Source organism: Phyllobates terribilis, unplaced genomic scaffold, assembly GCF_046119375.1.
Source record: "Phyllobates terribilis strain yellow unplaced genomic scaffold, ASM4611937v1 Scaffold_298__1_contigs__length_2340664, whole genome shotgun sequence".
Lineage (NCBI taxonomy): Eukaryota > Metazoa > Chordata > Amphibia > Anura > Dendrobatidae > Phyllobates > Phyllobates terribilis.
Genome location: NW_027363058.1, coordinates 1704242 through 1731218, shown reverse-complemented (window position 1 = coordinate 1731218; position 26977 = coordinate 1704242). Strand labels below are relative to the sequence as shown.

Genomic DNA, 26977 nt, shown 5'->3' with positions numbered 1-26977 from the left:
GCACTACATTCGCCTGTCGCCAATCAAGTGGCACAGACCCAGTCTCAACAGAGTCCTTAAATATAAGATATAACGGTCTGTCTATCACATTACTTAGTTCCCTTAGTACCCGTGGGTGTATGCCATCAGGTCCTGGTGATTTGTTTATTTTAATGTTACTGAGGCGTTTCTGTACCCCAGCTTGGGTTAGATTTGTCATACTTAGTGGAGGATTAAGCTTGTCACTTCTCATTTCGCCTGTTAGTTCTTTTTCCTTTGTGAAAGTTGACGAAAAAAAATTATTTAATAGATTAGCTTTATCCTCATCTTTCTCTATGATTTTGCCTTCCTCACTTTTTATCGGTCCAATATTATCCGATTTAATCCTTTTACTATTTATATACGTAAAGAACAGTTTGGGATTTGAACAACATAAACAACATTGAGGCATCACCCAACTGGCAATGCCCTTCAAAACCCACCCGTTCCCCCTCCCCCGCCCATTACACCCCCAAAAACCATATGGCAAACACAAATTTAATTACGGACAGCATATTATCATATAGCTTATCTAACTGTTAAAGCATTGATAATTTGATCCATGGATACAGAGCATAATATCTAACAGTCAGTGATTAGTTAAGTAGAACCTGAGAGACCACAACATTTCGGACTCAATTGATATTTAAAATGGACATAATATGATAACCATGAAACGTGCTCCATGTACCCCAGATTTTATCAAATTTACGTATAGCCTTCCGCTTTTTCTACACTCCCTCTTCTAATCTTAATAAAAGACGCATTCTATCCAAGAATTCCTGGAACCTGAGAGGGGAGGGATCCAACCAATGTGCAGCTATAAGCTTTCTGACCTGGTATAGAGTCCTCTTAACGGCTATTATTTCATCCTCTTCACATCCTATTATTTCTACATGACCCAACACACACACTTTAGGATATAAAGGTAGATTACACTCAAACACATTATTAATGTACTGCACACCCTCATTCCAGAATACCACGACCCTCCTACATGTCCACATCATATGCATAAGATCTGCTCCTTCCTCTCCACATTTTGGACACTCACTGTCATTCCTTGCTCCAATGCGCTGTAGAAATTTGGGAGTTCTATATACCCTATGCAATAAGTACAACTGTGAGAGGCTATGTGCCTCACATGTAGATAGTATCAGAACGCTCCCCACCATATCTTCCTATTCTTCCGAGGATATAGTACCAATGTCACGCTCCCACCTCTCCTTAACATTTAAGGGTCTGTCCCACTGAAGTTCATCTTTGATGATACCAGCCCATACCAGTACCCCACCTCCACCTTGCTGGCGTCTGAGTCGGAGTGGCGCTCTCTGACCTTTACTGATCCAGCCTCTGGCCCATCAAGAGTCACTCTCATTTCATCAGTCCATAAAACCTTTGAAAAATCAGTCTTAAGATATTTCTTGGCCCATTCTTGACGTTTTATCTTATGTTTCTTGTTCACAGGTGGTGGTTTTTCAGCCTTCCTTACCTTGGCCATGTCCCTGAGTATCGCACACCTTGTGCTTTTTGATACTCCAGTAACGTTGCAGATATGAAATATGGCAAAACTGGTGACGAATGGCATCTTGGCAGCTTCACGCTTGATTTTCCTCAATTCATGGGCAGTTATTTTGCGCCTTTTTTGGCCAACATGCTTCTTGCGACCCTGTTGGCTATTTGCCATGAAACGCTTGATTGTTCGGTGATAACTAACGCTTCAAAAGTTTGGAAATTTCAAGACTGCTGCATCCCTCTGCAAGACAGCTCACAATTTTGGACTTTTCAGAGCCCGTCAAATCTCTCTTCTGACCCATTTTGCCAAAGGAAAGGAAGTTGCCTAATAATTAAGCACACCTTATATAGGGTGTTGATGTCATTAGTCAACACCCCTCCTCATTACAGAGATGCACATCCCCAGATTTACTTAAATACCGCAGAGTAAATACCGCATAAAGTGACAGTGGTCAGAATTGTAAAAATTGGCCTGGTCATTAACGTACAAAGTGGCTCGGTCCTTAAGGGGTTAAGCGATTCAATGTGCGGATGGTACCCGGGTTTGGAGAAGAGGAGACTCTCATCCATACCTGGGTACCATACTTATTACCAAACATATAGAAGGATTGCAAGCCCAAACCATCATCTCATATTTTATACTGCCATATAGGGCAAAATCCAAGCATAAGAACAACAGATTCTAAATCTAAAAAATGCTCAGACAAGATGAATTCAAATCATACAGTGAAATCATTACATTTTATTGAGCAATCAAGATACCAAAAAACACAAATAAAAAAGGCATGTACATACGCACACAAAGATAAGACAATTTAAAAGTTGCAACAAGGTGTATGCAGCATAGGATGTAGACAGTATGCAGGACACAGGTAGAACATTTCAAGTAAATAATTGTAATTATAGGTACAAAGCACTGGACCTCTTTAAGGGATTCCAATGAGCACAATAATGAAATTTAGATGTCACCATAAAGTGCAAAACGCAAATTCAAGATCTAATTAAGTGACTCAGTGCTTAAATAAGTATTAGGTCTCTGGCCAAACAGAGTGGGAAAAATGCAAATACAAGGTCTATTCAGATCAAAGTGACTCAGTGTTTAGACAGGTAATGAGTCTCTGGCCAGACAAAAAAATAAGCAAATAGCCATATCCAAAGTGATATAATACTATTGTCCGCTTACCAGGTTAAAAAATCTCAATGGAGAGCTATAGGATCCCAACATAAATTCACCTATAAATATAAAGTGCAGTGCACATAAAGTGACAAGATAGAACGATAGCCCATAATCAGAGAGATTATATCTCAAACATCATATGATATACCTGGATTCATGCTGCAAACACCAAGTGCAATGGTAACCCACACTCCAACGCGCGTTTCACTCTTACGCTTCTTCAGGGAGTGATATTAAGCACTGACATGTGTAGTCCCTTATATACCTTGTAAGGATCATATGATCCTTTGCCACAGATGCTTCCTATTGGGCGCATGATTGCATCCTGCCGCGATGCCCGCTCACCCATCGCGAGCACAGCCGCGACATCACAAGGAGCGCGTGACAGCACGAGCGAGCACGAAGGAGGACATGCGCACGCATCCAGGAGCCATATTGCTAAACGGCAAGCCCCAATAGTATCAAAAAGAGGCAAGTAAGTAATCATATGCAGACAATTAGTTAACATACAGTAGCCCAAATTCAAGGCCCATTATTGATGCATACATAGATGATAAAGATGTACATATAAGATAAGTAAATATCCCATCCAATGATATGTATACAATATAGAAAGTCCACATAGATTTGGATAGTGCCACAATCCACAAAATTAACCTGGGTCCCGGTTAAGCAATACATGGCCAGGGTTGTCCCAACGTTGTCGAAGGCAAAGGACATCCAATAGATGGTGTTATTAATATGATATCATCAAATAAGAATCCATAACACAAGGATATAGATGTAGTTAGAAAGCCATTAACAAAATATGGCCACATGTCCAAACCACACTACAGGAGAAAAAAAACATCTATTAGACACACACACTCACAATTATAAACAAACCAATTAAAAATACATATGTATATGCCAACAACTAAGGACAATACATAAATATGTATCCAAGCAACCATACATATGTATAAATACATAGGACTATACATATAAATACAAACATAACATATATGTATAAAAGGGGGGGGGGGGTTCAGAGAAACAGCAGCACAGGGACCAACCCAATCCATTATAAATAACTGGAAAAGCCCCATTGGTCATTAAGGTCATGTGGTTTCATAGTTCTGAGTGTCGTTATCCAACTACACTCCCTCTGTGCCAATTTATTTATAAGATGTCCACCACGAACACCCATATGGACGACATCAATACCACGAACCCGCATTTCTATAGTTCCCAGTGGATGGTGGCTATGATAATGGGCAGGTACTGTTTTCAATTTCATGATGTCCTCCCTATAGGTGCCATCCTGACCCAATAATCTTGCAGATTTAATATCCCTTATGTGTTCCTGTATCCTAACACGTAATTGCCTAGAGGTGAGCCCAATATAAACAAGGCCACAGGGACATGTGAGGTGGTATATGACAGCCGTGGTTTTACAATTTATAGAGTGGACAATTTTATACGTTCGGGTACCAGCAGACTTTGAAAATTCATCAGTTTTGACCATGAAACCACAAATATTACAATCCCCTCACGGTTGAGAACCCCATCTGAATCCCTTAGACCCAAAAATAAATTTTGATCCTGGGGCTACGTAGTGGCTGCGTGTTAAGGTTTCACCAATTGTTTTACTCCTTCTAGCAGTAATCAAGGGTCTATCCTCAATCAACTTTGAAAGCTCAGGATCCTGTTTTAAAATAGGCCAAAAATGATTAAGTATAGCCGTCATGTCCCTCCACCTACTATGATAGTTGGTAATGATCCTCAATTTAGAATCCTCCTTGCGTGAGGGTTTTCTATGGATAAGAGCATTTCGATTCATACCCTTAGCCTGTTGATACCCACGATCAATAACACCCATGTCATAACCCCAACGCAAAAATCTGGATGTCAAGATTTTGGCTTGAACTTCAAACTCACTATCTGAGTCACAAATGCGGCAGGCTCTTATAAACTGTCCCTCAGGGATAGCTCTAATGGTATGCAGAGGATGTGCCGAACTAGCATGCAATATTGAATTGGTACTTGTGTCCTTACGATGAATGGATAGTTCCACACTGGTCAATAGTGATTAGTAAATCCAAGAAGTCAATCCTATCCCTAGTAACATTAAAAGTAAGCCTAACATTCCAGTCATTGGTGTTGAGATGTTTAAGGAACCGATCCAACTCAATCCTATCACCCTGCCAAATAGAGAGGACGTCGTCTATAAAGCGCATCCAACTGATGACAGATGGGCCAGATACACTAGAAAGATAGGGTAACATATGATTTCGTTCCCACAAACCCATAAAGAGGTTGGCATATGAGGGGGAACAAGTCACCCCCATTGCCAATCCTCGACGTTGGAGATAGTAACGGTCTTTAAAGGTAAAGTAATTCTTAGTTAACACAAATTCCAATAGCTACAAGATTAATTCTTGGAGTTTGGCATCCATACCCTTATTGGTTAGAAATAATTTAACTGCCGCCACACCATGATAATGGTTTATACAGGTGTAAAGAGACTCCACGTCTCCACTAACCAAATACATGTCCTGTTCGAATGTAATTCCTTGTAATCACTGTAGAACATCCCCTGAATCCTTGATAAACGATGGCAATTCAGAGACACATGGTTTTAAGTAGAAATCAAGAAATCTACAGGTTGCCTCGCATAGACCACCACACCCAGAAACTATGGGTTGTTATACACACGCCCGGACTGGCTGGCGTGTGCGTGATTAGTGATCCCACTGTACCATGAACCGGGGAGTGCCTGGAGGGGCATAACTAAGTATCAACCCGATCCGACCATGGTCACACGGCGGCTCAGTCGACTCCGTGCACCAGGGAGGAACAGAGCAGAGGGATCAGGTGCTACTCCTAGGTCAGACCCCGGACATGGCTGTTGACCAACACCGGGGAATGCAGGAACAGGCAGGTTAGGCTGGCTCACAGACAGGTGGGCATTGGCAGGCATGACTGGTATGCAGACAGGTGGGTACTGGTAAGCACGGCTGGTATGCAGACAGGGGGGTACTGGCAAGCACGGCTGGAGTGCAGACAGGGAGGTACTGGCAGGCACGGCTGGCGTGCAGACAGGGAGGTACTAGCAGGTTGGAGCGCAGGCTGGATAGGGTCCAGTACAGACTGGGATTCAGGAACAGAACTGCAGATGCGGTAGACTAGCAGAGTAAAGCGAAACCGCAGGTGCAGTGGCCAAGGCTGAGCAGAGCGAAACCGCTGGAGCGGTGGACAAGGCAGAGCAGAGAGGAACCGCCGGAGCGGTGGGCAAGGCAGAATCGCTGGTGCGGTGAGCAAGCAGAGCAAAACCGCAGGTGCGGTGAACAAGGCAGAGCAGAGAGGAACCGCCGGAGCGGTGGGCAAGGCAGAGCAGAGAGGAACCGCTGGAGCGGTGAGCAAGCAGAGCTGGGTGAAACCGCAGATGCGGTGGACAAGGCAGAGTGAAACCGCCGGAGCGGTGGACAAGGCAGAGCAGAGAGGCACCGCCGGAGCGGTGAGCAAGGCAGAGCAGAGAGGAACTGCAGGTGCGGTGGACAAGGCAGAGCAGGGCGAAACCGCAGGTGCAGTGGACAAGGCAGAGCAGGACGAAACCGCTGGAATGGTGGACAAGGCAGAGCAGAGAGGAACCGCTGGAGCGGTGAGCAAGGCAGAGCAGAGAGGAACTGCAGGTGCGGTGGACAAGGCAGAGCAGAGCGAAACGTCCGGAGCGGTGGACAAGGCAGAGCAGAGAGGAACCGCCGGAGCGGTGAGCAAGGCAGAGCAGAGAGGAACCGCCAAAGCGGTGAGCAAGGCAGAGAGAACAGGGCTCTGTTCACATGGAACAGACTGGAACATACAGGAAGATGGATAGAACACAGGAGGTAGATACGGAGGAAGGGAAAAGGGACAAGCAGAACCAGATACACACAAGGTACTTACAATGAAGTAGCGAGTGGACTCTAAACTCACAAACAGAAGTACAGAGACAATGAGTTGGAGTTAGGTGCAGGTTCAGACACTGCAGGAAAAGGGAATGTACGGACATAGAGACAAACAGGTAACAGGCTAGGAGACAGTTCAGACAGGGACTGACACTGCAACGAGAAACAGGAACGAGCCTGGGTATACAGCCCCCAGAATGGCGGAAACAGACAAGAAGTCACAGATAACAGGTCTGGGTATAGAGCCCCCAGAGATGGCGGAAACAGACAAGACGTAGAACTGGACCTGGCAACTTCAGAGTCAAGATGCACACTGAACGTTAGTGTTGCTCAAGCACCTCCTTCAGGGTGGAGAGGGTTTAAATATTCAGTGACTCACAGCAATAGGCTGGGGACACATTAGGAGTGTGCCCACAGCAGCTATAAGAATCAGGAAGTAACCGGTCCGCCGCCCTAAGCAATCAGACCAGAGGCATGCACACAGCATGAACAGGAGCAAGGTTTGCAGACTGGACTGAAGGGTAAGATTGCGATCTTGCATAGTGGGAGGTGGTGCACTATGCAAGCACACCGCCAGGGATGTTACATGGGACTCCCAGGCGGATTATATAGATTTTTGTGATTCTTGGGGAAAAAATGTATCATTGGTACAACAGGATGTAGAGTACGCAAACCTTCTCATACCGCTTTTGTAATACATCCCTGATCCTGGGTACCATAGTACCTGTAGTTAAAAAAAAAGAATTTAAAATAAAAAAAAAAAAACACATTATACTCACCTTCTGATGGCCCCCGGTCTCCTGTACAATGCGTCCTGGCTCCCCTGCGGCTCGCGGTGGTGTAAAAGGACCTTCCATGACGTCATTTAGTCATGTGACAGGTCACACGACCGCTGACGTCGGAGGTCGCCTGACCTGTCACATGACTATATGACATCGTGGAAGGACCTTTTACACCATCGCGAGACACCGGGAAGACCGAACGCACTGGAGAGAAGACCGCGGGCCATCAGAAGGTGAGTATAATGGTTTTTTTTTTTCATTTTTTACCATTCTTACTCTTTTTTTTTTTTAACTAACTTGGTCACACTACTATAAATCCATGCCGGTTGCATGAATTTATATAGTGTGACCAAGTTGTCAAGCACTTTTATAAGTAATGCTAAAATCGCTTGGAAAAGCGCTTGATAACCCGCATGCAGAAATGCATGCAAAAACGCTTGACAAACGCTTCTATCTGGCAGGAAAAACGCATGTAAAAAACGTTTCCTGCCAGGGAGATGCAGAAAAAAATCAGGAGCATTTCTGCATCGTGGGCACTTAGCCTTAGCCGGACTCTTCTGAATATAGTCTATCAAGTCCTCCCTCCCTGGAAGGAGTTATGTTAGGGCACACTCGAAGGGTGTGTTTGATTTTCTTAACCCCTTAATAACATCTGACGTACTAATACGCGTCTGTGCCCTGGGACTTAAGAGCCAGACCCGTATTAGTACGTCATTGCGATCGCGCGCGCACACAGGCTGTGCGGGCGCGATCGCCGCCGGGTGTCAGCTGATTGTCACAGCTGACACCCGGTACTATGTGCAGGGAGCGGTCCTGCACCGCTCCCAGCACATTAACCCCCGCGATGCTGCGATCGAAGTCGATCGCGGCATTGCGGGGGCAAGGGGAGGTGATCGGCGATACTCACCTCCTCTTCCGGCTTCCAGCGCAGTCTGCAAAGGCTTCCCGGGTGTTGCCATGACGACCCGATGTCGTCATGACAACATCCGGGTCACCAGAGAGCAGGAAGATTGCTTGGACATGCGCAGTGCATCTCCAAGCAATCTTCACACTGTGCACTTCTGACAGCCTTCATGGCATAGGGATGGTGCTCCATTCCTGTGCCATGCAGGCGATCAGAAAAAAAAAAGTGAATGTCCCAGAGTGGGACAAAGTAATAAAGTGTATAAACTGTGTGAAAGTGGAAAAAAAAAAAAAAAATGTGCAAAAATATTATAAAAAAATAAAAAAAATAATACACCAAAAATAAAAATATAATGTACCCATCAATAAATATTATTATAAAAAAAATAAAAAAAAAACAATAAAAGTACACATATTTGGTATCGCCGCGTCCGGAACAACCTGACCTATAAAACTGTCCCACTAGTTAACCCCTTCAGTGAACACGGTAAAAAAAAAAAAAAAAAAACGAAGCAAAAAACAATGCTTTATCACCATACCGCCAAACAAAAAGTGGAATAACACGCGATCAAAAAAACCCATATAAATAAAAATGATACCGCTGAAAACGTCATCTCGTCCCGCAAAAAACAAGCCACCATACAGCTCCATCAGCCAAAAAATAAAAAACTTATATCTCTCAGAATAAAGCGATACTAAAAAATATTTTTTTCTATAAAATAGCTTTTATTGTGTATAAGCGCCAAAACATAGAAAAATGATACAAATGTGGTACCGCTGTAAACGTACTGACCCGAAGAATAAAGCTACCTCATCAATTTTACCACACGCGGAACAGAATAAAAAAAAAAAAAAAAAACAATTCCTGAATTGTTGGTTTTTGTTTATTCTGCCTCCCAAAAATCGGAATAGAAAGCGATCAAAAAATGTCACGTGCCTGAAAATGGCACCAATAACAACGTCAAGTCATCCCGCAAAAAACGAGCCGTCACATGACTGTCTGCCAAAATCTGGAAAAATTATAGCTCTCAAAATATGGCGATGCAAAAACTAGATTTTACAAAAAATGCGTCTTTTAGTGTGTGACAGCTGTCAGTCATAAAAACCCCATATGATTCTGGCATTGCTGTAATCACACCGACCCGAAGAATAAAGTCGTCTAATCACTTATACCGCACAAGGAACGGCGTCAAAAATAAACTCTTGGGTTAGGATTGGGCTAGGGTTAGGGCTGGGTTTGGGGCTAGGGTTGTGCTGGGGCTAGGGTTGTGCTGGGGCTAGGGTTGTGCTGGGGCTAGGGTTGTGCTGGGGCTAGGGTTGTGCTGGGGCTAGGGTTGTGCTAGGGTTAGGGTTGTGCTAGGGTTAGGGTTGTGCTAGGGTTAGGGCTGGGGTTGGGATTTTTTTCAAAAGTAAGAAAAAAAGATGACGATATGGCGACTAGTGTTGAGAGCAAGTGCTCGCTACTTGAGTTTGCATCGGGTGCTCTGGTATGCATTGAGTATCGTGGGTATTTGAGTGACATGCTCGAGTCTCTGCCCCATATGCTTCGCGGCCAAAAAACTTTACGGGGATTGCCTGCCATGCACGAGCGATCCCCGCATGTTTTTTTTTGGGTGTCTAATAACCGTGAAACATGCGGAGCAGGGACTCGAGCATGTCACTTGAGCACACGCTGTACATGGTGCATACCTGAGTACCCGATGCAAACTCAAGTAGCGAGCACTTGCGCTCAAGAATAATGACAACTTATTCAATATGATGACCTAATGTAAACAAATAATGTGCCGTACCTCTGGGTTCAAAATGTTCACTATACACCTTAATAAAATCCTTGAGGGGTATAGTTTCCAAAATGGGGACACTTGTGGGGGAGCTCCACTGTTTAGGCACATCACGGGCTCTCCAAACGCGACATGGTGTCCGCTAACAAATTGAATGGAAAATCGGCTCAAATTGTTAGCGGACGCCATGTTGCGTTTGGAGAGCCCCTGTGTGCCCAAACATTGGAGCTCCCCCACAAGTGACCCCATTTTGGAAACTAGACCCCCCAAGGCACCTTTCTAGATGCATAGTGAGCACTTGGAACCCCCAGGTGCTTCACAAATTGATTCGTAAAAATGAAAAAGTGAAAAAAAAAACACTTTTTCATTTTTATGAATCAATTTGTGAAGCACCTGGGGTTCCAAGTGCTCACTATGAATCTAGATAGGTGCCTTGGGGGGTCTAGTTTCCAAAATGGGGTCACTTGTGGGGGAGCTCCAATGTTTGGGCACACAGGGACTCTCTAAATGCAACATGGTGTCCTCTAACAAATTTAACGGAAAATCGGCTCAAATTGTTAGCGACACCATGTTGCGTTTGGAGAGCCGCTGTGTGCCTAAACATTGGAGCTCCCCCACAAGTGACCCCATTTTGGAAACTAGACCCCCCAAGTCACCTATCTAGATGCATTGTGAGCACTTGGAACCCTCAGGTGCTTCACAAATTGATTCATAAAAATGAAAAAGTTTTTTTTTTTTTTCACTTTTTCATTGTTACGAATCAATTTGTGAAGCACCTGGGGGTTCCAAGTGCTCACTATGCATCTAGAAAGGTGCCTTGGGGGGTCTAGTTTCCAAAATGGGGTCACTTGTGGGGGAGCTCCAAAGTTTGGGCACACATGGGCTCTCCAAACACAACATGGCGTCCGCTAATTATTCAAGCAAATTTTACAATCAAAAAGTCAAATGGCGCTCCTTCCCTTCCGAGCCCTGCCGTGCGCCCAAACAGTGTTTTTTCCCCAAATATTGGGTATCTGCGTGCCCAGGGGAAATTGCACAACAAATTTTGGGGTCCATTTTTTCTTGTTACCCCTGTGAAAATAAAAAAAATTGGGTCTAAAGTAACATTTTTGTGAAAAAAGTTAAATGTTCATTATTTTCTTCCACATTCAAAAAATTCCTGTGAAGCACCTGAAGGGTTAATAAAGTTCTTGAATGTGGTTTTGAGCACCTTGAGGGGTGCAGTTTTTAGAATGGTGTCACTTTTGGGTATTTCCTGTCATAAAGACCTCTCAAAGTGACTTCAAATGTGATGTGGTCCCTAAAAAAATGGTTTTGTAAATTTTGTTGGAAAAATGAGAAATCGCTGGTCAAATTTTAACCCTTATAGCTCCCTAACAAAAAAAAATTTTGGTTCCAAAATTGTGCTTATGTAAAGTAGACATGTGGGAAATGTTATTTATTAACTCTTTTGTGTGACATATCGCTCTGATTTCAGGGCTTAAAAATTCAAATTTTGAAAATTGCAAAATTTTCAAAATTTTTGCCAAATTTCCGTTTTTTTCACAAATAAACGCAAGTGATATCGAAGAAATTTTTCCACAATCATGAAGTACAATATGTCACGAAAAAACAATCTCAGAATCAGGGGGATCCGTTGAAGCGTTCCAGAGTAATTACCTCATAAAGTGACAGTGGTCAGAATTGTAAAAATTGGCCCGGTCATTAACGTGCAAACCACCCGCGGGGCTTAAGGGGTTAATTGTCTGCTGCCAAATTGGATATAGGACGCACGGCCGGAGAAATCAGCGATGACTACAGGACAGAGTCAAAAGTGAGCTCTGCTTTATTCATCAGAATGCGTAACATTATATAGCAAAGATTTAGGCAGTTTCCAACACTGGCTTATCTTCATAATTATGGCTGACATCTCTTACCCATGTCCCATTATATTCATGATCACGGTCAGGCTGACCTAAGCAATGCACATCAAGTTCAAAGTTCAATTAATACGGTCACTTACCTTTATGATTCTGTTATTAGCTCTAAAGAAATAAAAATCTATTAGCAGATTACGGAACGATCAGATCAGCGGTCCACACAGGCGCAGGCACATGGGCTTTGGACTAGGAGCGGCTCCTAAGAAGGCTGCGGTTTGGTACAACGTGTAAAAGTCAATTTGTATTTTGAATATCTTTAATATAAATATTGATATCTATGATTTCATCAAATATATTCACATCCTTAAGAGTTAGACAAACGACATTTCGACCTTTTAGCTCCTGGTATGAAGTGGATAGCACAATCATATGCCGCCATGTAGTAGACGACCGGTAACTGGTGATAATCACCTCACGTGTCGTCCCACGTTACATCCTCACATAAAACTGTAGAAAAGGCGGCGCGGGGTAATTGTGCCAGAAGTGAGGGGCAAGTAATGGCGGAAATGTCCCTGACTGCGGAGACGTCTCCATGTAGCGTCTTCACCCCGGATATCACTACAGGAGACGTGCAGTTCACACTGTGCATCCACTGAGGCCCCTGATCATGTGACCCCTGACTCCTCCCCTCCTGTGACCTCATCACAGGTCCTGTGCGCACACAACAGCCATATATGTGGTGGCGGCTCTGCAGGTGGAGGTATGTGGAGACCCCCATTACTGGGCGCAGGGGGCAATAACCCCTTCAGCACGGAGGCTCTTTGGGGGTCTCTGTGTGGTGTGAACAGTGAGGTAACAGCTGTGGACAGAATGCGGCTTCGCTGGTTCCCGTCCACATTAGATCCCTTCAGACGACTGCAGGATGAAGGACAGAAGCCCAGAGAAGTCCTCACACAATGGCCGTTCCTTCTCTCCTAGTTCCAGCACAGTGATGTAGATACTGGTGATAATCGCCCCCATATTCTCTTTATTCCACCGGTGCGATGGATTTACCCTCAGGTTCAGCAATGCTCCTCCGCCATCTCTCCTCCACCTCAGCTATTTACCCTTTCAGTGCCACAAAACTGAACGTTCTTCCAGTCCCCATTGTGTTCTCTTAGGAAATGTGTGGAATCGTTGGAGGGGTTAATGGCCGCGGATTAGTGGGGTCTCCTATGTGCTTATTAATTCTCTGCCTTATGACATATCTGACCTTACATCCCAGACACTGAATACCATATGCTACAAATTCACCGCTGCAGGCGATCCATTGTTTAATGAAATGTTTATATTTAATGTGATTAAACCTATTTCTTGTGTTCGGCATATTTACATGGTGAACATTCATCAATGCCGCATTGGTGAAAACCTAGAGGTGTAAGGCAGGTTCTCGTTATCGGCTTCTCTTGGGATTCAACAGGAGACAGGAGTTGTGAAAGGGTCGGGGCCGAGAACAAACAACCATCTCGTAAAATCCGATTTAATTGGCTATCAATATATAACATGGGAAGGTATTTGTTAATAACTCCTTTAATATGGCTATATTCTTTGCTGTACAGCTTTATCTAAGGTTACTTTCTTCTCTGATTGTTTGATTAGTAAATCATAACGTAATTTTTTATCTGCTACTTTAGTGGCTCTATTCATTGCCCATCTTATAACTGCGTTTTTGGAGTCTGTTGTAAATGATGTTTTTCCTTATTATATTGCTCTTGTTCTGAGCAATTTCTTTTTGCACACATCATTTCTCCCACAGGAATCCCCAATTGTGTCTTAGGCTGTGCGCCCACTATACATTTAAGCGTTTCCGCAGCGGAAACGCTTAAAAAATTGCTTGGTAGAAGGTCTGGCATGTTCCCCAATGATAATCCTCATGTGCTGTGCACATGCTGCGGAAATTTCCTCTGCGGATTATCATTGCGGAAAATTCCGCAGCATTACCAATTATTTTGCGGAATCGCAGTGTTTTAGCCGCCATTGACTTGCATTGGAACGCATGGAATCCGCATCACTACACATGCGGCTCAATGCGCAGATGGTACCCGGGTCTGGAGAAGAGGAGACTCTTTTCCAGACCCCGGTACCATAGTACGTGTAGTAAAAAAAGAATTAAAAAAAAAATAATAATTTATAATCACTTTCGGCGCCCCGCAGTCGCCTCTAAGCGGTGCTGCTGTCTCCTTGACTTTCAGCAGTGGTCTGCAAGGACCTTCCGTGATGTCATTTAGTCATGTGACGGTTACGCGACCGCTGACGTCAGCGGTCAGGTGATGTTCACGTGACCATCACATGACCAAATGACGTCATGGAAGGTCCTTTTTAGAGCATCGGGAGCCGCTGAAGATACCGGACGCATCAGAGAAGGAGACGGGGGGGGCCATCCTAAGGTGAGTATAATGGGTTTTGTTTTGTTTTGTGTTTAACTATTGATGCTGCATTTGTGGCACCCCAGGGGTCTGGTTTCCACAGTAACAGCAATGTTATGTCTGAGAGCAGGTGGGAGGTCTCTTGGTCAGGGATCCTATGCATGCCACACCTCCTGCCCAGTCCTGGGAGGGGAAGAACTTCCCCTATATAAACCTAGGGCTGAGGCAGGGTTAGTGTGTAGAGAAGAAGTAGAGACAGAGAAGCAGATATAGGAAAAGAACATCAGGAGCTCTGTGGGAGCAGTGCTATAAGGAGTCAGGGGCTGGCAGCTGCAGAGCTCGCCCTGACTGGGAAGCTATCACCGGACCCGGAGTCCGAGGCTGTGGGGACTAACTCCTACCCAGCAGCAAAAACCGACCGGCAGGGGATTTCAGGTCCTCCGGCCAAGAAACCCGAAGGCACGGTCACATGCGTGGGACCAGCACCGCCGTCGTGGAGCGGAAGCTACTAGAAGGCCCCGAGTCACCGGCCATACGGGTGAGCACCACACGGTACACTCAGGGACGTGGGCTACTTATACCCGCCTCTAGCAAGGTAGCCAGAAGAGTACAGTCAGTTTGGGAGGCCTACAACTCCGCCTGGCCAGGGGAGATCCCATCTGCTCAAGGACTGACCAGGCCCCGATCGCTAGCCAGTACTCCGGGAGGGTCTATCTTTATCACCAGTAAAGACCCTGAACTACACCGCATCGTCTCTGAGTGATTCCTGCTACCCCCATCATCCACGTCGGCTGCCCTGAGGCCATACCCCTCCCGTTGGGGGTGATACTATCACGCTGCACAATCCTACCACCGGCCTCAGCGGTCTGCCCTGCAGCGGCAGCTCCTTCGCTGCATTCAACGGGTGGCGTAGTCGTCCAACATCTACCGCTAATACAACGCCACTTAGTCTGACTCCCTGGACACGGACCGGGTCACCGCCACGAGACTACAACCCTCAACAGATCCGGCTCCGGGTAAGCTCCTGCATGCGCAACGCTGTGCGACACAGGCCCAGGGGTGCGTCAGCTTTTGGCGTAGTCGGCAGGATCTCGTGCCCGCAACCACCGGGTACTGCGTGCCTGAAAAAGACTGTTCAAACTTACCAGTGGTGAAGATTCCCGCCATCCGTGGAGGTTTCCCGCCATCCGGCGCCATCTTCTACCTTCTTCCCGCCATCCGCGAAGTTTTCCCGCCATCCGGCGCCATCTTCTGCCTTCTTCCCGCCATCCGTGGAGTTTTCCCGCCGTTGGACGCCATCTTGAAGACGCCGCGCGGGAAGAAGAGGGGCGTGGACTCCGAAAGCGCGCGAGAACTGAAGCCCCGCCTCACGTCCGGACGTTGCGTAAGGTCCTGGAAGGAGCTCAGCAGACGCCGACGTCACAGGAGCGCGACGGAAGGTCCTCAACCCTGACGATCCACTGCGGAGCCGCGGCCTACGGAAGAGGATCATCGCAAGGTAGGCCACGGTCCACTAGGGGGGAGGAAGATGTCGGATACGGAGGAGAGCTTCACTGCCTCAACCCCCGCCAGCGCCACCGCTGCTGCAGTCATGCCTTTCACCATGCCCTATATCCCGGGAGCGGCCTGGCTACCCCAGTACTCAGGGGAGTCACATACCCTGCATGACTTTAGAGAAAAGCTGGATAGCCTCTTCCAGGTGTATCCCCTCACAGAAGAGCAAAAAGTGAGCATCCTGGTGGCCCAATTAACCGGGGCAGCCCAAAGGGAGGTAAAGTCCTGGCCACCTGGGGGGAGGACTGTTGCAGGGATACTAACCCGGCTGAGGGACACCTTTGATACCCGCACCTCAGCCGAGATCAAGCTTAGATTCTACGGGTGCAAGCAGCGAGCACACGAGAGTATAAGGGACTATGCCCTGAACCTACAAGAGGCCCTGAGAGCCATTAAGCAGACCGACCCTGACGGCGTGGGAGACGAGGACAGGCTGTTGACTGAACAATTTATAGAGGGTTTATATTGCAATGCCCACCGAACCCAGTTGCGGGCAATGGCCTTACAGGACCCTCATCTGGGATTTGCACAGTTCAAGGACAGAGCCATCCGGGTGCTCCGAGAACCGGCACCAGGTGGCGTTGTGACCCACAGACGCCCCACTACCACTTACCACCAGGAGGCGGCACCCTTATCGGCAGGGCCTGTGGGAGCTGATGCGCAGGCTTTGAACAATGACCCGGCTCCTGACCTGCACCATCAGGTCCAAGAGCTAGCTAAAAGCATTGCCGCGCTAACCTGAACTGTGCAGTCTTTACAGGTTTCCACTCCAGGGAAGATCCAGCTGGCATCCGGACCGGAGGACATCCCGTGGCGTCGACCAAGGAGGACCCCACCGGCCAGAGGAAGACCCAGCGACCGATACAACGAGGACGGACAACCCATCTGCCGCCGCTGCAATCAACCCGGACATATGGCAAGGTACTGTCCTTTAAACTGGCACAACCTGGGGTAGAGGGCCAAACCCCAGGAAAAAGATCATCAGGCCCATCGAACTGGCGCGACAAATATGTGGGAGGACGTCCAGTCTTGCCTGTGGTACTGGATGGCATCCCCATGAGTGCCCTACTGGACACCGGGTCACAGGTTACCACTATCCCGTACGTGCTCTTCAAGCAGTACTGGAATGACTCGGATATCACCCGCTACCCTGACGACGACTTGAGTATCATCGCCAGCAATGGTCAGCCCGTGCCACAGATTGGATTTAAAGAGGTGACCATTAAAATCGGTAGAGTCGAATTGGCGGCACAGGGACTGATCATTGTAGACATTGACAAGCACGAGAGTCACCCAAAGATAACTCTAGGAACTAATGTAATTGAAAATTGTCTTGCAGAGGTGATTTTCCTTTTACAGCAGGTTGCCAAGAACGCCAGCTCCGGCCAGCAGCGAGTGCTCCAGAAAGAGATCCGGGCACTGATGCGACGGCAACAGATAGAACTCTCCGGTGGTGAGATTGGTAGCGTAAGAATGTGTGACCTTTTTCCTATTGCCATGCCCCCAAAAAGTGAAATGATGATTTGGTGCCGGGCAGCTATTGGTCTGAGAGGTAGAGATTACCAGGCAATGGTAGAACCAGTTTACTCAGACAGTAGGCCCACCATTTTGACAGCACGGGGGGTGGTCAATGTACGCCATGGGAGGGTGCCCGTTCGCATAATAAATATCGGGAAGAGGGAAGTGTACCTGCCCCGGTATGCCACGCTAGCCAAATTGTATACCATCAATCAAAATTCCATACAGTCCGTAGAACCCTTGCCTCCATCTTCCCCGGAGGAAGTTAACGGCTCTAAGGAAACAATGGAGGACTGGTGTCAGCAACTACATTTGGGTACTGACTCCACTCCCTCACACCAGAGACAGGGAGTCTATCGGGTGGTTCAAGAGTACGAGAGAGTGTTTAGTAAACACCCGTTAGACTTCGGGCGAGTCAAGGGGGTAGAACACCACATCCCCACGGGAGACCATCTTCCCATAAAAGAGAGGTATCGACCCGTACCCCCTGCACACTACCAACACGCCAAGGGGATGCTTAGGGACATGAAGGAGGCTGGGGTGATCAGGGATAGCTGTAGCCCCTGGGCAGCTCCACTAGTCTTAGTCAAAAAGAAAGACAACACCATGAGGATGTGTGTAGATTACCGGAAAATCAACCGTATCACACACAAGGATGCGTACCCCTTACCAAGGATAGAGGAGTCTTTGGCTGCTTTAAGATCTGCTAACTTCTTCTCTACCTTGGATCTCACTAGCGGGTACTGGCAGGTTCCTGTAGCAGAGGCGGACCGGGAGAAGACCGCATTCACCACCCCGATGGGACTTAGCGAGTTTACCTGCATGCCGTTCGGACTCTGTAACGCACCAGGAACCTTTCAACGATTAATGGAGTGCTGTCTGGGCCACAAAAACTTCGAGACGGTCCTGTTGTACCTGGACGATGTCATCGTATATTCCAAGACTTATGAGGACCACCTGAAACACCTGGCGGAAGTGTTCGAAGCTCTGGCAAACTACGGCCTAAAGGTAAAACCCTCCAAGTGTCACCTCCTAAAACCAAAGGTGCAGTACCTGGGACACGTGGTGAGCGCTGACGGAGTGGCTCCCGACCCTGATAAGATCACCGCAATTAAGGAATGGCCAAGTCCCTCCAGTGTAAAGGAAGTGCGGCAGTTCCTCGGGTTGGTAGGCTATTACCGCAGATTCATCCCCGGTTTCACCAAAAAGGCAGCTCCTATGCAGGACCTCCTGATAGGCCAGTCCCGGAAGGCCAAGAACCAGAAGCCGCCCTTCAAATGGGAGAAGTTAGAAGAAGAGTCCTTCCGCCAGCTGAAGATGGCCCTCGCGGGGGATGAAATCCTGGCGTACCCTGATTACAGCCAGCCCTTTATCCTCTACACCGACGCAAGTAACATCGGGCTAGGAGCCGTACTGTCCCAGATCCAGCAGGGGAAAGAACGAGTAATCGCTTACGCCAGTCGAAAACTGCGACCCACCGAAAGAAACCCTGAGAATTACAGCTCATTTAAGCTAGAGTTCCTGGCAGTGGTGTGGGCAGTCACCGAACGCTTTAAGCACTACCTCGCTTCTTCCCGGTTCACCGTGTACACGGATAACAACCCGTTGACACACCTGGACACGGCAAGACTCGGTGCCCTAGAGCAGAGATGGATGGCCCGTCTGTCCAACTACGAGTTCACAATCAAATACCGGGCAGGACGCTCCAATACCAACGCGGACGCCCTGTCCAGGATGCCAAACCTACCGGACGTAGGAGAAGATCCAGAGGGACTGGAAGAAGTCGAACTCCCCGCGTTCCACCGTCATGGGACTATCCAGTATTCCCATCGGGTAAGGAGTAAGCAAGCCGCTACGTTTAACCCCTTGCCTCACTACAACTGGGAGGAAACACAAGACAGTGACTCTGCCGTCCGACTGGTGAAGGAGATGCTGACTCGGCCAGAGGCTCGCCTTGACCCAGACGCTCCGGAGGAAGCCAAACAACTGTGGGCTGAGAAGAGTCGACTGTTCCTTTACAAGGGGAAGTTGTGCCGCAGAATGGTTAACTCCCGGACGCATGAACTAATCTGGCAAGTAGTGGTGCCACGAAGAGACGCAGCCATGGTGATGGAGGCATACCACGACGGGGCTGGACACTTCGGATGGAAGAAGCTGGAGTTCCTGCTGCGCGGGCGGTTCCACTGGGTAGGCATGAGGGGAACCATCGAGAGGTGGTGCAGAGACTGTGGCCCGTGCAACCTAAGAAGGAAGGACCGTGCCAGCCAGAAGACCCCCCCTTCAGTCCATCGTCACCAAGCAGCCGTTGGAACTGGTAGCCTTGGATCATGTAAAACTGACTCCAAGCAGAAATGGCTACGTCTACGCGTTAACCATTGTGGATCATTACTCCCGGTTCTTGGTTGTCGTCCCCGTTAAGGACTTAACGGCTCAAACAGCAGCTAGAGCCTTCCAGCAGCACTTCTGCCATCCACACGGGTACCCGGACTAAGTGCTGACAGACCAGGGACCTGCCTTTGAAGCGGAGGTCTTCCAGGAATTCTGCAATCTGTATGGCTGCCGGAAGATAAGGACGACACCCTATCATCCGCAAACTAATGGACTTTGTGAGAAAATGAACCAGGTGGTAATGGATCTTCTGAAAACGTTGCCCCTGGAAGAACGCAGTCTGTGGCCTGAGAAGCTGCCCGACCTGGTGGACCTATACAACTACATCCCTGTAGGTTCCACCAACTGTACCCCGGCTTACCTAATGAGGGCAAGGCCTGGTAAGCTACCTGTTGACCTGGAGATGGGAGTCCTGACACCCGAGGACACTTCACCGGAAGCAGACTGGGACACAGAGAGGCAGCAGCAGTACCGGAAAGTACAGGAGAGCGTGGAGCGAAGTCTCTGTCTTGCTAGGGAAAGACAAGAGAAAACTTACAACCAGTATGCTCCCGCTGTTCCCCTGGTACCCGGAGAGCAGGTCTTGAAGAGGAAGAGACGGCTCCACAAGTTGGACGACCAGTGGGAGAAGGACCCGTACACCGTACTGCCCTCAAGCCACGACAACCCAAAGGTCTGTACCATCAGTAAAGACGGAGGGGAAACCACAGCCATTGTATCCCGGGATCACCTGAAGAAGTGTCCCGAACAGCTACGGAACCCAGAAGGAGAGCAAGAAGACCCTCGACCCGTAGAGGAAAGGGAAGATATGGTTAGTACTGTGCTCGGAGACTTCCCTCGGTCCTGGACTCAAGTCAATGGTGCAGTTGTGGTACCCGTCCTCACGTTCCTCCAACCAGCATCCCAAGTGCCTACGGAGCAACAGGTAGAGCTGGAAGAGCAGCCGGTCCAGGAGGCAGCAGACTCCACACAAGCAGAACAGGAGGATCAACCCTCTGCTCATAGTGAGCCTGCCATACCCCTTGTGAGCCAAAGAGCCCGTAGACAGCTGCCCAGTTTACCCTTGACAGCTCCTACACCCTGTAGTTCAGGGCCAGACAGTCAGCTCCGTAGGTCCACTAGGGCCACTAGAGGCCAGTTACCCGCACGTTGGAGGATTTGAAGTGTTTAAATTGTTTTATTTGTGGTCACCTGTCTGTTACTTGTAAATAATTATGTGTTTCTAGTTATTTTTAGGAGTCCTTGGTGGATTTACCGGGAATCCTTGTACAATTGGTTGGAGCGTAACCTAGGAATGGACTAAAGACTGTTAAGGACTCGGGGCAGGACAGACCCCTACCTGGTTACGTCTCCCTGTTTTGGTGAAATGGACACCTTGCTTTTCTTCAAAACTGCACCCGGTTGCGGACACGCCGTAACCATCTTTATGTGTTTTTCTTATTGTATTATTATTGTTTATACCTTGTTATGTTTTTCTAAAAATATGTTTAGTCCCGGAGTACTAAATTTCACTAGGGGGGAATGTGGCACCCCAGGGGTCTGGTTTCCACAGTAACAGCAATGTTATGTCTGAGAGCAGGTGGGAGGTCTCTTGGTCAGGGATCCTATGCATGCCACACCTCCTGCCCAGTCCTGGGAGGGGAAGAACTTCCCCTATATAAACCTAGGGCTGAGGCAGGGTTAGTGTGTAGAGAAGAAGTAGAGACAGAGAAGCAGATATAGGAAAAGAACATCAGGAGCTCTGTGGGAGCAGTGCTATAAGGAGTCAGGGGCTGGCAGCTGCAGAGCTCGCCCTGACTGGGAAGCTATCACCGGACCCGGAGTCCGAGGCTGTGGGGACTAACTCCTACCCAGCAGCAGAAACCGACCGGCAGGGGATTTCAGGTCCTCTGGCCAAGAAACCCGAAGGCACGGTCACACGCGTGGGACCAGCACCGCCGTCGTGGAGCGGAAGCTACTAGAAGGCCCCGAGTCACCGGCCATACGGGTGAGCACCACACGGTACACTCAGGGACGTGGGCTACTTATACCCGCCTCTAGCAAGGTAGCCAGAAGAGTACAGTCAGTTTGGGAGGCCTACAACTCCGCCTGGCCAGGGGAGATCCCATCTGCTCAAGGACTGACCAGGCCCCGATCGCTAGCCAGTACTCCGGGAGGGTCTATCTTTATCACCAGTAAAGACCCTGAACTACACCGCATCGTCTCTGAGTGATTCCTGCTACCCCCATCATCCACGTCGGCTGCCCTGAGGCCATACCCCTCCCGTTGGGGGTGATACTATCACGCTGCACAATCCTACCACCGGCCTCAGCGGTCTGCCCTGCAGCGGCAGCTCCTTCGCTGCATTCAACGGGTGGCGTAGTCGTCCAACATCTACCGCTAATACAACGCCACTTAGTCTGACTCCCTGGGCACGGACCGGGTCACCGCCACGAGACTACAACCCTCAACAGATCCGGCTCCGGGTAAGCTCCTGCATGCGCAACGCTGTGCGACACAGGCCCAGGGGTGCGTCACATTCGCAGCATCGTAATTTGGTCACACTATATATGCCGGTTGCATGGATTTATATAGTGTGACCAAGTTGTCAAGCACTTTCCAAGTGATGCTAAAATCGCTTTGAAAAGCGCTTGATAACCCGCATGCGAAATCGCATGTTCAAAACGCTTCACAAACGCTTCTACCTACAAAACAAATGCATGTACAATCCGCATGTACAATCCGCATGTACATTCCGCATGCGTTTTTCCTGCCAGGGAGATGCAGAAACGCTCAGGAAAAATCAGCAGCATTTTTGCATTGTGGGCACTAGGCCTTAGAATGGTGTTTACATCCACAACAAGCCATTGACCTTATAATTTTGCTAGCTTTAAGTATATATTTGTTGTTAGTTCAGATTTTAATGCATATATTTAATAAAGGTTTAAAATTTTACTTCAGAGAGGTTTCTCACAGTACTGCCCCCTACGCACACATCACACACACGTAGCATCAACCCCACCGACTACCCCACAGCTGATTAATAAATACTATAATGCCCATAAATTCAGAAGGCTCAGTGTGACTCGGCACCAGGCACCTTGTCCCATGATGGTGATACCATTGAATAGAATAGTGAATCAGGGAGATTAGAGCTCCACAATCCACCATTCACCCTTCGCCTGTGAGTCTGAGACTTCGTTCACTGCAGGCACAATGGCGTCACTACATCACACCTGTAGTATGTAGCCTCAGTACTCACACTGCACAGACCGGAGCAGCGCACCTCGACATTTGGGTTGGTTGAGTAGTGTGTGTGTGTGTGTTATCAGGAATTGTGGGGGCATCATATTAAGTGAAGGGCTGTGGGGGCCATCATACAGTGTGGGATCTCTCATTCTCAGCTATATGAGTACACAGGAGAACAGTCTCCATTTTAGGACATGATCAGATATCAAAATCAAACATCAGAATGATGTCAGTTTGAGGCTAAATACCCTGTCTGAGAACTGATTTTGACGAGTGACTCACAAAAGACTTTTACTTTTTTTTTATTATTATTATTATTACAGTTGTAACTGTTCACTGATGGGACTTGAACCCAAAATTCTGTGTCCCAAAGCAAGTGCACTAACACTGTTGTTTCAGAGGCTGATGCCTTACTATTGCGCTATCCGGTCAAGTGATTGTAACTGGCAGCTTTTCTTCTCGTTATGAGATCAACCATGAAAATACTCAGGGTGACTAAAAGTCATTGTGATTCTGATGTTTGAAGAAAGTAACACATCAGACTCACACATCATTTGAATTTGGCTTGCTTGCCGTCTGTGCACAAGTCCCAATGAGTTTTAGACACGTTTGCACTGAAAATCATATAACCAAATAGAACTCCTAGATTTTTAAAACTGAGTTTATATCTCAGTGGTTAGTGCATTGGCTTTGGGATGTAGAATTTGGGGTTCAAGTCCCATCAGCAAACAGTTACTTTTTTTTTTTTATTATTATTACGGTTGTAAAAAACACTTGTCAGAGTCACTCGTCAGAATTACTTATCAAAATCAGTTCTCAGACAGGGTATTTAGCCTCAAACTGACATCATTCTGATGTTTGATTTTGAAATCTGATCATGTCCTAAAATGGACACTGTACAGGAGAACAATTTCCTGGTGATGAGTCAGATAGGGATAAGTAAGTGAGAAATACAGACCTTTGGTCTATCTGGTTGCAGACTTGAATTGATAGGGTGTTGTGTGACATGAGGGAGACATCAGATAGTACGTTCTGAAGGAAAGCAGAGATATAATGGCAGTGGGAATCCGGATTCCAGGCAGGGAGCGTAGCGGAGTCATAGAGCAGGGAGAAGTCCTTAGCTCAGGCCAGGAGGCCTACTTAAACAGTATAGAACTTTGCCCTGGGGGAAGGGGGGCAGAAGGCCAGGAGGTCTAATTAAAGAGGTAAAACTTTAAGGTGAGCAGCAGGATGAGGTTCTTGGCACAGGCCAGAAGACCTACTTAAATGATGCAGAGCTTTGCCCTTGGGGACAGAAGGCCTAAATAAAGGGGATTAAGTTAAGGAAGAATTTCTTATCTTAGAGGAAGAGGATTTAAGCAAACTATTGTCTATACTAGAGAGGAAGTTACAGCGTCGCCAAACTGGGACACGAGTCCTTCTACAGAGAGTTGAAAATGCAGTGTCACAGCAAGGAGTGTGTGGCCCTCATCTAATGGACTTTGAGAGTACTAATGAGGAGTTGTACCGATGCAACTCAGCCAGTGAGGTCCTCACGAATCAACCGAAAGGTGGCAGTACCTCTGAGGGGCCGTAGCGACACATCTCGACCCATATGGTCACCACAGGGGATAATGGACCTTCCCATAATGGTTTACTGGACTGTTGTAGCTTGTAATAAAACTTATGTACTGCTACATGTACCCAGAAAGCTCGTGACTCTGCATGAATGCAGAAGAATTCATAAAGTGTTGTGTCTGATGTATATACTTCTCATTAAGTTCTTATTAAGTAAAGAAAAGTTTATTTTTTGGATTTTGGTCTCCCTCATTCATCTCCATACCATCTGGTCCGAGCCTGCCGAGTAGAATAGCAGCATGCGGTCTGCAGAGTCGGGAGATATGACTCCTTCCAAACATGCCTAGATATTTTTTTCCTTTTGAGGTTGAGAGGCCCAATTACAGCTATTGCTGTGGGCCCTGTGATTTCAATCTATGCCACTATGAAACATTTATTGTTCTCATAGTACAATGCCCCCTTCTTGTCCCCCACAGAGTATAATGTTCCCACGATACTGGCATCTCTCACACAGTGTTGGGCCTACTATCTGATGTATATACTTCTCATCAAGATCTTGTTAAGTAAAGAAAAGTTTACTTTTGGACTTTTGTCTCCCTCATTCATCTCCATACCATCTGGTCCGGGTCTGCCAAGTACAATGGTAGCATGCGATCTGCAGAGTCAGGAGATAAGACTCTTCCAAATACATTTATATATACAGTACAGACCAAAAGTTTGGACACACCTTCTCATTTAAAGATTTTTCTGCATTTTCATGACTATGAAAATTGTACATTCACACTGAAGGCATCAAAACTATGAATTAACACATGTGGAATTATATACTTAACAAAAAAGTGTGAAACAACTGAAAATATGTCTTATATTCTAGGTTCTTCAAAGTAGCCACCTTTTGCTTTGATGACTGCTTTGCACACTCTTGGCATTCTCTTGATGAGCTTCAAGAGGTAGTCACCAGAAATGGTCTTCCAACAATCTTGAAGGAGTTCCCAGAGATGCTTAGCACTTGTTGGCCCTTTTGCCTTCACTCTGCGGTCCAGCTCACAACAAACCATCTCGATTGGGTTCAGGTCTGGTGACTGTGGAGGCCAGGTCATCCGGCGTAGCACCCTATCACTCTCCTTCTTGGTCAAATAGCCCTTACACAGCCTGGAGGTGTGTTTGGGGTCATTGTCCTGTTGAAAAATAAATGATGGTCCAACTAAACGCAAACCGGATGGAATAGCTTGCTGCTGCAAGATGCGGTGGTAGCCATGCTGGTTCAGTATGCCTTCAATTTTGAATAAATCCCCAAAAGTGTCACCAGAAAAGCACCCCCACACCATCACACCTCCTCCTCCATGCTTCACGGTGGGAACCAGGCATATAGAGTCCATCCATTCATCTTTTCTGCGCACAAAGACAAGGTGGTTGGAACCAAAGATCTCAAATGTTGACTCATCAGACCAAAGCACAGATTTCCCCTGGTCTAATGTCCATTCCTTGTGATCTTTAGCCCAAACAAGTCTCTTCTGCTTGTTGCCTGACCTTATCAGTGGTTTCCTAGCAGCTATTTTACCATGAAGGCCTGCTGCACAAAGTCTCCTCAGTTGTTGTAGAGATGTCTGCTGCTAGAACTGTGTGGCATTGACCTGGTATTTAATCTGAGCTGCTGTTAACCTGCGATTTCTGAGGCTGGTGACTAGGATAAATTTATCCTCAGAAGCAGAGGTGACTCTTGGTCTTCCTTTCCTGGGACGGTCCTCATGTGAGCCAGTTTCTTTGTAGCGCTTGATGGTTTTTGAAACTGCACTTGGGGACACTTTCAAAGTTTTCACAATTTTTCGCACTGACTCACCTTCATTTCTTAAAGTAATGATGGCCACTCGTTTTTCTTTACTTAGCTGCTTTCTTCTTGCCATAATACGAATTCTAACAGTCTATTCAGTAGGACTATCAGCTGTGTATCCATCTGACTTCTGCACAACACAACTGATGGTCTCAACCCATTTATAAGGCAAGAAATCTCACTTATTAAACCTGACAGGGCACACCTGTGAAGTGAGAACCATTTCCGGTGACTACCTCTTGAAGCTCATCAAGAGAATGCCAAGAGTGTGCAAAGCAGTCATCAAAGCAAAAGGGGGCTACTTTGAAGAACCTAGAATATAAGACATATTTTCTGTTGTTTCACACTTTTTTAAGTATATAATTTGTAGTGCCGGCGTCCCTGCCCTCTGCTAGGCAGGGACGCTGTTCCCCTCACCGCTCTGCTCCGTGCCCGGCGTCCCTCTCCCGCTCTGCTGGCAGCGTGCGCTCCTTCCCGGCCACTGTGCTTAGGGCGCGCGCGCGCGCCCTCCCTCCCTCTTAAAGGGGCCGCGCGC

The 26977-nt window shown here is 47.3% G+C and overlaps 1 protein-coding gene and 1 long non-coding RNA gene across 2 annotated transcripts in view; one reads left to right on the top strand and one right to left on the bottom strand.

The window, feature by feature from the left end:
* Positions 1–2255: 2255 nt before the first annotated feature.
* On the bottom strand, positions 2256–12632 carry LOC141220460 (uncharacterized). Its single transcript, XR_012288676.1, has 2 exons — positions 12105–12632; positions 2256–3540 (listed from the first exon to the last, which is right to left on the bottom strand). It is a non-coding gene; the product is annotated as an uncharacterized lncRNA (long non-coding RNA).
* Positions 12633–12660: 28 nt separating this feature from the next.
* LOC141220459 (uncharacterized) overlaps positions 12661–26977 on the top strand; it is a 41856-nt gene continuing 27539 nt past the window's right edge. The window contains exon 1 of the mRNA XM_073666372.1: positions 12661–12721. The gene's annotated coding sequence lies outside the window, so the exon portion shown is untranslated. The remainder of the gene's footprint in view (positions 12722–26977) is intronic.